Raw genomic sequence first — 15,848 nt, forward strand, 5'->3', positions numbered from 1 at the left:
TTAATAATTTTCATTTCTGTTAAAAAACTTTTATAATCTTTAATCCAAGTAAAAAAGTCCGACTGTTTTTGTTTTTGTATTTTTTTCCGAGGAACATATAAAATTTTCTGATGAGTAAGTTGGTGTTTTCCCACCACTTAAATAAACACATACATACGAAAGCAAGAGTGTATATATGTATAGATTTATAAATGTACGAGTTTTATGTATAAAATTGCGTAAATATATGTTTGGCTTTGGAATTTTCACAACTGATATGTACTGTATATATGAATATTTGTGTATAAGCACACACACACACACACACACACACACACACACACACACACACATATATATATATATATATATATATATATATAAAGAGAGAGATTGAAACTTACAGATATTTATATACATACTCCTCCACAAACCAACTATTTAGCTGTACCACAACTCTTCGGTGCGACTAGTCTAACAACTACATCAAGCTAGGATTGAAACTCGGCTGCATAGGCGATAGTCGGCGCTTCTAACCGTTACCCTATTCGGATGTGCATGTGAAATTACAATGATCAAACATTGTCCAAACGGCAAAACTCCATTGTTCAGACAAACGTCATTACATTATACGTTTGTGAGAGGCTGTTCAATGTGCTCAACCCCTTATTACGCATTATACGTTTGTGAGAGGCTGTTCAATGTGCTCAACCCCTTATTACGCATTATACGTTTGTGAGATGCTGTTCAATGTGCTCAACCCCTTATTACGCATTATACGTTTGTGAGAGGTCGTTCAAAATGCTCAACCCTAGATAGGGAAAATTGTCCTTGTTTAATTATAGGGCTTGTTTTTAAATATTTTGTTTACTTCTTCTCCATAGTTTTCTTTTTTCTTTTCTGTTTCTATTTATAAATATTATTATTGTTCAAATTTACCCTTTCCTATTCATGAAGCCTTAATAATTTCTTTCTGATTATATCTTAATGTGTTTTTGTTAATGTTTCCAAATATATTATTAAATTTACACATATTGTATATTTTTCATAATGCTAGTCTTTTTTTCTCTTCTAATCTGAAACATTTAGCTTTGCAATAACATGGTCTAAATAGCTTTTTCCTTCTTATTTGTTTATTATTGACCTGATAATATAATAAAGTTATATATAACTCTTACCTCTTATCTATTATCAAATATATTTAATTGATCATTGTTAAGCTTCCTCTATCTTGATTAGTTATCCTTTCTCAAGCTATATTCTTTGCTATATTCATTTTATTACACACACACACATATATATATAAATATGTATTAATATATATATATATATATATATATCATCGGAAAGGATGAAACACTAGTGTCTGTAGGTATTAAATTATTATCTAATTATTAGAGTAAATTATTATGTCAGCCCATTTAAGAAACTCGTTTCTTATCGTTGAGCACTTTCAGTTTAATTAAGTCGGTCAATTTAGCTCTTATGTATAGATCATCGTATAACGATTAGATCAATCTGACTGACCTTTAAAACATTTAAAAATAAAATGTTTAAATTCAACGTTATTTCTCGAGGTAAATGGTAGCCGATTAGATACGATCTTTGCTAATCGAGCTAGAGATAGCTCGTGTTGTTGGGTTCGAATCTGCCGATTGGTGTTAATCGTGACTCTCTGCACTGAGGAGTCCCAAAAGGAAGAAACACTAGTGTCTGTAGGTATGTAATTATTATAGTAAATGATTATGCCAGCCCCTTTAAGAAACTCCTTTCTTATCGTTGAGCACTTTCAGTTGAATTAAGTCGATCAATTTAGTTCTTATGCATAGATCATGGTATAACCATTAGATCTCTGTGATTTACGTTAAAAACCAAATTCACGTTATTTCTCGCAGTTAATGGTAGCCGATTGGATACGGTTTTTGCTAATCGAGCTAGAGATGTCTCGTGTTGCCGAATTCGAAGCTGTCGACTGGTGTTAATCGTGACACTTTGCACTGAAAATTCTCAAAAGGATAAAACACTAGTGTCTGTAGGTATTTAATTATTATAGTATATATATATATATATATATATATATATATATATATATATATATATATATATATATACTAGCACTCTGCACGATTTGAAAATATGATGAATTAATTATAAGTTATGGAAATGTCGTAGTTATTACGCTATGGGCTATTATATTGTACCTAATATATGGTAGTGATTTCAAAAGCTACAAAAATGTAACATAAATGCAAGCACCTAGAATCGAATTCAAACACTTGCTCTCTAGCGGTATATACATAGTTACATATGGCTTAAATACAGATTGTTTTTGTTTAAAAATTAACACAGTCAGACGCATAAATGTATATTCGTACATGCGTAGATGAGTACTTTAAGTTTCAATATTTTGACACCTTAACATCTGGAATTTCTTATAGGTTAATCACGTTTTTTTCGGATTGATGTGTTTTACTTCAATAAATCCAGCATGTGGTTCACTTTGAAGAGAAGCGTAACGATAAGGTTATTCAGTATATGTGACTAAACTCTTCACCTGGCAATATGGTTCGCCCTTCCAATGCCAGGTATATACAACTAGTATATATATATATATATATATATATATATATATATATACATATATATATAGATATATATATATGTATATATATATATATATATATATATAAGATGAGAATAATATGTATATATATATATATATATATATATATATATGATGAGAATAATGGAATTAGTATTCCGATGAAATAGAGGGATAAAGACTCACAAAGCAAGTTATATGTTCCTCAACGTTTCGCCTTGTTGTGATACTTTCCCTGAGTAAATGAAATTAAGAAAATAAAACACCAGTACAAATAATTGAAAATATATTTTTGATGCAATGAAATGTATAACCCTATTCCATTTAAGAAACGAAAAGTCAGTTCTCAATGGATGACCATTTGGAACTTCCAGGTGTTGTATGTGCTCTCGGCATTGTTTCCAGTCGTCCTGGAATTTTCCTTGCCACTGGACTAAAACAGTGCCGATTCAGGAGAGGTGTGGTGGGCGATTGCGCAACCTTGCCTTAAAATTGCACGCGCAGTTGCTGCTACAATGGGTAATCTTTGTCTTTCAATACTGAACGGAGGCAACGGAATTTCTCTCTTGAATACTTATAACATATATATATATATATATATATATATATATATATATATATATAAAGAACAAGTACATAATAAAACTGTTAAAAACACTTTGAAAAAGAGTTAAAAACATATTTAATTTTAAAAAGGAAATACTAAATAAATGGATAGACCTTGATCCGTAAAGTTTCGAAGAAATACTTTCCTTCTCATCAGGGGGTAGGATTTAGCAAAATGCAGGATCGGATTTTGCTTGCAAAGTATTAAATGAAACTACAAGTAAGTAATAGATCTTACTTGATAATAAAAAGTGAGGCAGATGGAATAGGGTGAATAAAAAAAGTGATTTCACGCGAATGAATAGTCTGATGAAGGGTAAAAATTCCAATGACTGTAAAATCCAAAGATGCAGAATCCAAGAAAGTTAGTTAAATTTCCATTCGCACAAGTAAAATCCAAGGGAACCGCATAATTGGAAGATGATCCAAAATAATCCAAAAGGCGGAAATCCGTGGAATAATTCACAAATAGGTACAGGGAAATTGGGAAGAAATCCAATGTATTATTAAAAGAAAGATAAAATGTGCGTAAAAAGAAATGGATCAAATATACAGCTCGGCAGTCGAGGCAAGATTGAATTCAGGAAAATGGGTGAAGAAGAAAGAAAAAGACGGGAGGCAGAAAAAGTTGAATTGTGATTGGAATAATTTTAAAATAGAAAAACCAATGCCAAAATGACCCAGACAAAATAACGTTAAAGGCACCAAAAATGTAAAGCAAAAAAGAGGTCAACTGAAATTATTATTAACTTCTCTAAACATGTTAATTAAAAAACTTAATTCTAATAATACCCCATTTCTCAATAAAATGGGGCATCCAAAAAACGGTTAAGTCTTATACTCCAGGCTCTAAGTCATGTCCCCTCTGCACAACCGAAGCTATAAATATAATTACCTCCCCTCAAAGTAGCAATATAATAAATTCTAAAAACGAACTGATCTGTTCTGCAAACATAAGTCCAAATTCAATTACGATAAATTTGAAATTACATAGCTATTAATTTAACATTTCAGATATATATTCTTTTTTTTACGCACATTTTATCTTTCTTTTAATAATATATAGGAATTCTTTCCCATATCCTTGTATCATTTTGTGAATTATTTCAATGGATTTCTACCTTTTGCATTACTTTAGCCCATCTTCCAATTACGCGATTCCCTTGGATTTTACTTGTGCGAATGGAATTTTTACTAACTTTCTTGGATTCTGCATCTTTGGATTTTAACGTCATTGAGAAGTTTACCCTTCACCAGACTATCCATTCACGTGAAATCACTTTTTTTATTCACCCTATTCCCCCTGCTTCACTTTTTATTATCAAGTAAGATCTATTACTTCTTGTAGTTGCATTAAATGTTTTTGCAAGCAAAGTCCGATCCCGTATTTTGCTAAATCCTACCCTGTGATGAGAAGGAAAGTATTTCTTCGAAACTCCGCGTATTAAAGAATATCCATTTGTTTAGTGTTTCATTTTTAAAATTAAATATGTTTTAAATCTTTTTCAAAGTGTTTAATAGGTTTTATTAACTACTTGTTCTTATTATAAGCTCTATCTCCTAATTGGTTTTATCGAGCTTTTACATCTGCTTGAGATTACTTTAGAAATATTATTTTTTTAATATTTATAATTTACTTTAGTTTAGCGATCGTGGATCATTTTGGTAAACTTAACTGTAATTCTTTATATATATATATATATATATATATATATATATATATATATATATATATATATATATATACACGTTTTCTATTTACAAAATTTTAGTTTACGTTTTCTCTTCTCATCCTCATGTAGTTAAACTCTGTTTTAAAATTGAAGACTTTTGCGAAATCGGCTTATGAAAATGCTAAGTCTATTTCAATTTAACAATTTTAGTAAAGGCTTTTTTTCCTTATATAAATTAATTCTGTTTGGTTATTATAAACATTTTAAAAGTCGGATTATGTAGGTGCTAAGTCTGCGATAGGTTAAAGTTAATATATTTTTTTCCATCCGAGAATTTAAACTGCATTCTTTATTTTTATTTTTGCATTTTTTATTCAAAGATTCTTTAGACTATATATATATATATATATATATATATATATATATATATGTGTGTGTGTGTGTGTGTGTGTGTGTGTATATATATATATATATATATATATATATATATATATATATATATATATATATAAACTGAACTTTATATGCTACTAATCTGGGTGTCCGGCTTTGCACGGGTGTTTGGGGGTGAATTTTGAACCTAAAAATATTGTAGTAGGTCAACAGGTTCAAACCCGTGCCACGAAGGAGTATAAGAACATGGAAAAAACATGACGTCTTTGCTGTTGCGCCCATCGCCAAACCGGAAGTGACGAATGTTTAAATTAAGGCTAGTCAATCGAAAAGAGGATGTGGCTTTCGAAAATATCGGTTAAGTGTCCTGCTGAGGGTGTTGTAATTAATATGTTTAGCCAATTTTTCGATATTTTTCGTCCGGAGGATTGAGCTTCCAAACCATACCACGCTCGTTTACATCTATTGTATCTGTCGAGAGATTTAGGAAAACATACCTACATACATACATACATACATACATACATACATGCCTACATACATACATACATACATGATGATGATTGCAACGTCTTGTCAGACGAATGCCACTCCCTCAGACATTTAAAATCCATGAGCCCAAATGTCCAAGGGAGTATCTATACAAATATGATGTTACAGAGTCTCAGCCTTGTACGACAGCTAAGTCTCTCTCTTGGTTCAAAATGTTGAGATCCAGCAACAAGCAAGAGCAAGATAGCCAGCAACAAATTAAACTGCAGACCAGTTTAATGCATACATACATACGTGCATACATGCATACATGCCTACATACATACATTCAAACAGACAGGTGAGATTTATATTATAGAAAACATTTACCAAGATAAATTAGTGTTTGATGTAAAGCCATTATATAAATGAGTGATGTCATTTTCATGTTAATAGTTATCAATTTGACCTGTCTCAGACGCAAACGGCGAAAGGCACTTAATACATTTTCACCTTTTAAACATTATGCTCCCAGAACATCAAAAAATAAAATAATTATAAGAAATATAGCAAGTGTTTCCTTAGAATATGAGCAGACAATTTAGAGCCAGGAAACGTCGGGTAACCTTACTGACATTTCCTGAGAAGAGCCGAAAAGTAATGTTTATGGCCGACCCGAGTTGAAGGGGCTAATCAAGCGTTCGATTAATAGCCTTGCTTAGTCCACAGAGGATATTAGAGAGAGAGAGAGAAGGTGCAATTAGCTGGACAGACACTTGAGGCCATCACGTCCGCCATTTTTATTACTTCGTCTGTTTGTCCAAACGAAGATTCACCGGGTGAAGGAAAAGTGTCATGGCCGCCGAGATGCATCTCTAGCGGAAGTGACAGAGAAAAAATTGATTGTACATGCTCCGCACAGCGACTAAAAATCGATGTTCCCATTAACAAATCCGGAGTTAAATACACGTGAAGTTATAAAAATCGAAAGAAAAGAGAAATGTATTGTTTATTAGAGACCGTTTGGTGAGTTTTATCTGGGGGGAAGGAAGTAATTATTTTAACTCGACGTTGGTTTAAAACATAGGCTACATAGAACGTGGAAAGTTATAAAAAGGCCGGGAGAAAACACAAGGGAGAAGGAATGAAAAAGAGACGGAAGGGTAGTTAGGAAAGACTTATTTTTAACAATTTCTTTTTATCTGCTCATTCCAAGAACGATGTCTCTGGCAAAGGAAACAGAATTGTTATTTTCTGCATCAGAATATTTCTATCTAGCAGTAACGGCGGGGTATATTTTGACTTTGAAGTATTTTTTGCTCCTTATATAAAGACACTTCTTGCATTGTCTGGGGTGAGTTACTTAGAAAAAGGAATAAGAATTAAAATAAATAACATTTCATATTAATATTAACATAAAAAATGTATGATTTTAAAATCAAACGCATATTTTTATATACTGAGTGACAGTTGGCAAAGGTCCAAAATCACCCCGGAATAAAAAGTAATAAGATTTTCTTTATGTATTAGCGAGTAACTGCTTATCAATGCCTACTCGAGATTATTAAGTGAATACAGAACAACTTTACTAATAAATAAATCTTTCAAAAATTTATGGAATATTGTTACTACATGCGGATAACTGAATAAACATGCTGCTCTCTTTGTATGTATCCTGCACGGTTTAAAAAGCTGATACACTGTCCCATGGCTGCAATGTTGCATCCCTTCAATTGTTTTACTAATACTTTAATGGGATATGCTCCAACGAATGAATAGTTTATTTCCTAGAATTGTTAAGTTTGATGTTCCCGCTCTGTTTTTTGATTTTCCTAGTGTACTAGCATGCCGAAGTTTAAATGTAATGTGGACAGATATCTCGCTGCTAACTTTCCTACTTAGAGTCTACCTGTATACATAAGTCTTAATTAACAGTAGTTCCTTATGTTTCAATCGCAGTGCATTTTGTTTTGTGTGTGCGTTTGCATTCGTAAATCCGGCAGGCGGATATGATGCGGCTAGTGTGTTAGGTATAAGTTAGTGTTAAGTTCACGCCTGCATGCCTTCTCGCTTCCAGTAAACACCACTGGCTAACCTCGTGGTTAAAAGGGAGCAGCTATGCATGTCTTCCCTGCTAGTACATAGCCTCTCCATCATCAAGACTCCTACAGTGCCTTCACGTTGGCCAACCACCGTAACTGGGTGCCCTGCGACCCCAGGTTAAACTTGTAAGAGATCTCAGAGTAGTATGGGGACTCCAGAGGTAGTGCGTTATGGCCCACCGATGTGTGGACATGTCCAGGTAAACTACCAACCAATAGCAACTGTGCCCTTGCTAGGGTGAAGACTAGGGAAACCAACGCCAAAATCAAACACCACTGCCTTGTGTGCCTTATCACAACAATGGGCTTAGAGATGGGAACTCTGACTTCAAATCCTACTGTTGTTTGCAGTTTTCCTTAAAATGCTATATAACCTCACCCAGAAAAAAAGGCGTAGTAGCCGATACGATAGGGTGACTCTTTACCTCACTGAGATTACTTTCGAACAGACGCTGCGGCCCTCTCTGCTGCCAGTCGTCGCGGGTTCGCTCCACTGGACATGAGCATTGGGGAATCAGAGGGTGCCTATCTGATGCACAGCAGATACTGCACCTAAACTGCGCAAGCAATTTTGGAATCAAGATGGAAAGTCCTGTGGTGATGGAGTAAGACTACGCCAACACCGAGGGATAAAGTACTAAGACCCCAACTAGTCATCGTCAAGATTGACAGAGTGCATGCTGATGATGATGATGATCTTGTTTGGGGTAAATTTGAGTAAACATTTGATTATATGGGTGAAAAGAGTAGGAGTTGTTCTACAAATAGTTGTTGACATTTGATTTGAAACCACTATGTTGTAGTAGAAAGGAAATAATTGCCATGTTATTGTATGCCGCAGGTTAAATATTCTGTGAAAGAAGATCCATTTGTACTAGAGCTTGTGTGCGCCTATGACATCTGTATCCAAATGATCGAGTTGTGTGCAGGGTTACGTTACGACTAGGAAGAAGCAAAAAAGATTATAAAAGAAGAACGTCTGCGCATACCGTGGATCACGTAAGAGATACTTGGATGGCGTCATAGCTGAGACGAGAAGTGACGCTTTGCCAAGGAAGGGGGAATAAAAATATTTTATTCAAACCTGGAACAACGAGTTGAATTTCTTTCCCCTTCCTTTCATATGCTCCTTGCGATGGAGCCTACAAAGTGTGGGATCCTTAAATATTTACGACTGTGTCACACATCTATAGATGTTTTACTCTAGATGTACAGAGAAAGGAAAGAAGGGAAGTGATTCGCAATGGTGGTCGCTTGCCGGTTAATCGTTTTTATTGTTTTATATGAAAAACCATAGATTTTTGCGCAATAGTGGACTTACCATTAAAATGACAGTAGGGTAGAGAAAACCTAGCAACGTTTCTTCTGTGAAAGATGAACTGTAAGAGAGGAGAAGAGAATATCCCTACTATGTTTTGCATGCGTAAAGGATTTACATCTTGAAAAAATTATATTCTAGTCTTAATAACACCGTATTTTAAATCGAAGACACATTACTGTTAAGCTTTACTAGTCTCTTCCACTTTATTTTCTGATTATTATATTACATAGCGTTACAACTCATTTGTATATGACTTTCATACATAACTGTATCACTAGGTGTATCAGAATTTTGGGGGAATTTTTGACACCCATAACAAAAAAACTGCGAATAAAATATTTTAAAAATCGTAATTTCTCTTTTAAAAGTGAGTTGTGTATTTTCTTTATGGAATATACTTCCAAAATATAATATTAAAGTTGTTTAAAACATAATAGAAATAGTATTTTTATTTAAAAAAACAGTGTTTAAAAAGTGCCTGTGCGCCTTCATGCAGCCATTTCTTTTACGTAATGAAATCAATTGAATTTTACGAGTTAATTTTTTTCAATTTTAAAAATTTAAAAATCTATGAAAATTTTTCTATTGGTTCATTTTTTTAAAGATATTTTCAGGTTAAATGTGCAATTTTATGCTCTTTTCTAATAAACCAAATATAATATTATAGACAAGCGTTTTTTAATCCCCCCATTTTAAAAGGTCTATTTAAATGAAAATAATTTTCTCACCCCGAATTTATATATCACAAATTGAAGATGAAAGATCAATAAATAAAATAAGCTGATTAAAAGCAACAACAAAAAAAACAGTTATTTGCAAATTTACCTGTAAAGTCCAAAGTTTAAAACTTTTTTTTTTTTATAAAACGACGTTGATTTCTTTGCATTTTTTAAGTGAAACCTTATAATCTTGTTCAGAAAATTCCGTACAATAACGACACTTTTTTTATATTTCAGTCAATTTTTTTTTTCTTTTAGGTATTTAAAAAAATCACCCCATAAAGAAGAAATGTAATATATTGACTCCAAAACTCATGTATTTAAGAGAATTAAAAAAAAATAAAAAGTCGGTAGTTTTTTTTAACGGCAAAAACTGATAAGTGAAATGGGATCATTTTTCACCTACGGTGTCCCATATTTACTGACTTTTTTTACAGCACGCAGTAGAAAGAGACATTAATTCTGGCGCTTAAAGCCACCGAAGATGTAAACTAGAAGAAAAGAACACATTTTTCTCCCTTTATTTCAACTGTGAATAACATCTGAGGTCGCGGCTTTTTGAATGCTTGCTTAAAATATGGATGAATTCGGAACAATGAGGAATGGAAATACCCATTGACTAGTATTTTTATAGAAGTGTAAGCCATTTTTAGTTTCAGAACAGTTTCAGATGGTTCGCTGTTACACACAAGTCCTGGGAGGTGACTTGTTTGTAGTAGACAGTTCCACAGAACAATATATTCTTACCGTGTCGAAACCCGGGAAAAGAACATGTGAAATTGCTCCAGAAAAGGTTTAATATTTATGAAGCAATTCTGGTTTCTGATTGGTTGGTAGCAGAACGCGAATTAATTTGATTCGTCAGTTCTTAACAGCATCGTTTATAAATAGAATCGTCCGACTGTGTGCGATCATACCCCATTACCACTCTGTTTTGATGGGATGTTGTGTAGTGTAGTGGGTAGTACATGTCAAGGATTCGTCACTTGACAGTAAGCCCAACAGATGAGGGGCAAGAAACAGGCCCAGCACCTGTTGGACTGAGGTACGCCGCCTGGGTAATACCTAGGAGGTCCACCCTCCCAGGCCTTGCCACCGGGCTTTCCAGTGGGGCAAGTTTATTGCTTGCTGCCTGAGGCGCCCCGACCGGGGAATGCCGACGAGGTTACTCAGGCAATTTTTAAAATTGCAGGAGTTCCCGTCCTTTAGGGGAGCCTGCGGGGTTCCCACTTTCCAGCCCTTGTGCCAAATAATGCTGAGGTGGGCAGCATTCAAATAACTACCGCATTACCACTCTGTTGTGATGGGATGTCTCCTAGCGGTTTCGGCTGCATGGATAAAGTGTAGTACAAGTCAAGGATTCGTCACTTGACACTCAGCCCAACAGATGAGGGGCCGGGAACCGGCCCAGCACCTGTTGGACTGAGGTACACCGCCTGGGTAATACCTAGGAGGTCCACCCTCCCAGGCCTTGCCACCGGGCTTTCTGGTGGGGCAAGTTTATTGCTTGCTGACTGAGGCGCCCCGACCGGGGAATGCCGACGGGGTTACTAAGGCAATTTTTAAAATTGCAGGAGTGCCCCTCCTTTAAGGGAGCCTGCGGGGTTACCACTTTCCGGCCTTGTGCCACATAATGCTGAGGTGGGCAGCATTCAAATAACTACCCCATTAAAACACCAAAATATTGCAACATCCTCCCTATGTTTTATAATGGGGAAGTCCCTTGTGTTTGTTCTGCTCAAAAATAAATATATATTTTTATATTCACTTAGACATAACAAAAATTAGAAATCATTTGGATCTTAGAATTTTAGCATTTAAAAAGACGCCATTTTTAATTGTGTTCAAAATAAAATCTTTGTAATTTTCCTTTTTGACAAAAAGAAAATTACAAAGATTTTTTTTTTTAAGTAAAAGTATTAGTTACGCATTAGTAGGTTAAAGTGTTAACACAAATAAAATGGATACAGTTTAACGTCTTGTCCAGGACTTTTTTATATATATATATATAGAAATCTATATAATCTGAGCATTACCCCTTGTGTTTTCCGCTGATATTCATGCAAAAAAGTAAGAGCCTTCTCATAAGTGGAACTTCGCTGGTCTGTATTTTTAATATATAGAAATCTATATGCATACAGGGCAGTGAAAGAAAAATAAAATTATTCAGTCGAATTCCTCAACAAGTTTTAAGAAAAAACGTTGTAGCTTTATCCTTGTGGCCGGTTTTGTAAATACATCAGCGATATTTTGTTCTGATGATATGTAATTAAACATAATGGATACCTTTTTCTCTCGTTTTTTTATGAAATGGTATTTTATATCTATATGCTTAGATCTTTGGTTGATTATCGTGTTCTGTGCTAAGACTATACTGGCTTGATTATCACAATTAATTACTACGGGGCTTGTAATCAATTCTGGCTCCAAAATAGTCTTCAGGATATTATTAAGGTAGAGTGCTTTCTGGGTCGTGTGTGTGATCGCGATAAATTCTGCTTCACACGTAGAGAGAGATACAATCTCTTGCTTTTTAGATTTCCATGAAATAATAGGCCCATTTTCTGAGAGTCTGAAACAATATCCAGGTACACTCTTGCGATCTTCGTTGTTTGCCCAGTCTGAATCCGAAAAACCTTCTAATTTTAGGGGATTTCTTGATTTTCTAAATACTAACTTCTGTTCTTTAGTTCCTTTTAAATAACGTAGGACTTGTTTAGCCCTGTTTAAATCCTTCATTGTCGGTCGTGATAATTTTGTGACAGTTTTGTTACTGTATAGCATATGTCGGGCCTGGCTGCAGTCATTAAATATATAAGACTACTTATAATTTCGCGATATTGTGTGTCATTTATTATTTCAGATTATGTTTGTATATTTTTATTAATATGATTTTCGACCGGTGTAGAGCGTTTCTTGCACTCTCCCATTCCAAATTTTAATAGTATTTTGTCGATGTATCTCGATTGAGTCATCGTAACAAGTCCTTTGCTTTGAGTAAATTCTATCCCAAGAAACCAGGATATTTTGCCAAGATCGGTCATTTTGAATCTTTTACTTAATTTGTTCTTAACACCAGTTAACATTATGTCACAATTTGATGCGATTAAATATCATCGACCCACAAAACCAAAATCAGTAGTTTATCGTCTTTGCGTTGGGTATATAAACAGGGGTCTACAGCGCATTGTCTAAATTGTTGTTTAATAATATAATCATGGAATACTGTGTTCCAACACTGAGCACTCTGCTTTAGACCATATAATGACTTGTTAAGTCGCCACACGCTATTTTTATTTTTTATTATAAATCCCTCTAGAGGGGTAATATAAATTTCACAGTCTATCGGGCATTCAAATAAACATTTTTACGTCCATTTGATGGATTTTTAGGTCATATTGTGATGCGACTTGCAGTAAAATTCTGATTGTCGTTAGGTTTGTGGTCGGTGAAAACGTAGAAAAGTATTCTTTACCGTAAATCTGAGAGCACTCCCTAGCAACAAATCTTGTTTTGTACTGTTCTACGCCTGATGCTGTACTCTTTTTTGTAAAGACCCATCTGGTAGAAATAACATGATTATCTCTTGGAAGAGGCACTACCGTATAGGTATCATTTTCGGTTAAGGCAACTATTTCTTTTTTCGTGGCAATTTTCCATTCATTACAATGTTCAGAATTAATTGCTTCGTTGAAGCTTTTTGGCGCATTTTCCATTGAATATCAATAGTCGATAAGATAATCCTTTATATTGTCGACCACAAAAAAATCGGGTCGTCTTCTATTTCTGTTGGGATATCTTTCGATTTTATCATCATCATCATCAGCAGCAGCAGCAGCATCAGCATCATCATCATCATCATCATCATCATCATCATCATCATCATCATCATCGACACTCTCGTCTCCGTCATTTTTATTGTTTTCGTTTGTTCTAATTATTTGAGGTAATACAATTTCATCCTCTTCATGTGACGGGGTTTCGTCTGTAAAATTAAACGTGTCTGTGAATTTTACACACCGGATTCTTTTTATTTTATTTTTTTCGGGAAAAAATATAAAATTGGCTGGACTGTTTTTATCGTATCCAAGAAATATACCTCTGTCGGCTTTACTATTCAATTTACTCTTTTTCTCTATATATGCGAAGCAAGTTGAACCAAATATATGCATTCTGCTTAAATTTGTTTTTTACCGCAGAAAGATTCATATGGAGTTTTAGATAGTGTTTTGTTAAAGTACCTGTTGCGTATATAGGCTGCCGCCATAAGTGCATACGTCCAGAGGATTTTAGGGAGTTTCAATGAGTAGGCATCTTGCCATTTCAAAAAGTGTCCGCCACGCACATTCAGCACTCCTGTTTTGGTGTGGCGATCTAGGAGCTGATGTTTCATGCCTGATATGATGGTTAATTAGTAAAAGTTCAAAGTCTTTATTGGTGAATCCCGTACCGTTGTCAGAGCGAATACACTTGATTTCACCGTAGGGGGCCATGTCGGCTAGATATTTCTTAGTTGCTAGCAGGGTATCAGATTTGTTCTTTAAAAAGTAAACCATTATTAAACCTGAATGGTCATCTACGAAATTCAACACATATCTATAATGTTCTCTGGCCATCGGTTCTACGGGACCGTTCAAGTCACAATGCACCATCGATAGGATTTTTTGGCCTTTTTGTCTGGTATCTTGTTTTGATAGTTTGTCATTTTCCCTTGCGTACAGACGTCGCAGTTGAAAGTTTTTTTCTGTTTGTATTTGCATTCCATCAACTACAGTCAGCAACTTTTTGATATCAGAAATATTGCAGTGTCCAAGAATTTTATGCCATGTCTGTAGATCATGGCGGGCGGTTTTTGATGGGACTACGCTATTTAAATAATACAGTCTTCCATTTTCTTTAATGTCGAATACAGTTCCATTCGGGTATACCCGTTTGGATTTATTGGGGCTAAAGTTTATATTTGCACCTTGTTTTGTGGCAGCTTGTACAGAAAATATATTTTGTTTAAGTTTTGGGATTAGAAGAGCGTTTTCTAGAATAAAGAAACACAGTTCACCTTTATTGTTCTTTAGCGAGATTTTCGCATTGCCTCTTTTCAAAACGATATCATTGACTCGACTCCCGTCAGCTAGTTCTACAAAATGAGTTTGTGGCTTAAAGTTGGGATCAAAATTGATAAAATCAGATTCCTTTGTAGTCACATGTGCCGTGGCCCCACAACCGACAAGAAAATTATTATTGTTTCTTGAAGCATCAAATGTACACGAAAATAAAAATGTATGTTCGCTAACAGAGCTCTCTACATTTTTAATGTAGTCGCCATTTTGAGTCCTGTATCTACATTGGAAATTCTTGTGATTAGGTCGTCCACAATTATAGCAAATAATTTTTGTACTTTTCTTAGGAAAAAACCTGCTTTTGGCAAAGTTGCGTTTTTTATTCCTGGCATGGGTATAATTTGATTTTGGTGTTTTTATGTGTGTATTTTTAAATTTCATGATATTTGTGGATTCTTTTTTTTTTTTCTGTGATCATTTTTGCAGTTTCTTCGTAACTTCTGAGTGCTACCTTGAATTGGCTAAAAGTCATGGGTTTTTCTTTCTGGGTTATCACGGTGGTAAATGGCTTGAAATCACTCGGTAATCCCTTAAGGATCATGGAAATTAACAGACTGTCACTTATAACTTCACCAGACATTTTTAAAGAATTTTCTTATAATATAATCAGTAATAGTTTCGGCTTCCATTCGTTTTAGAGAGGTCAGTTCAGTGTATAAAGAAATAATTTTGGGTTTTCTTTTCGATAAATAATGTTCTCTCAATATGTTTAATGCTTTGCAGCCGTCGTTCAAGATTTCTCTCATTACCAGTGATAGACTTCGGTAATCTAAACACTGTATTAATTCCGCAAAGACAGTTGCGTTTTTTTTTTCAATGAAGTCGGGGTCGTTTCTGTTTTCAGATTGTGTTTGTAGTACTTTGT

The sequence above is a fragment of the Euprymna scolopes genome, chromosome 14, assembly GCF_053919585.1.
Source record: "Euprymna scolopes isolate OS-2025 chromosome 14, ASM5391958v1, whole genome shotgun sequence".
NCBI classification, from domain to species: Eukaryota; Metazoa; Mollusca; class Cephalopoda; order Sepiida; family Sepiolidae; genus Euprymna; species Euprymna scolopes.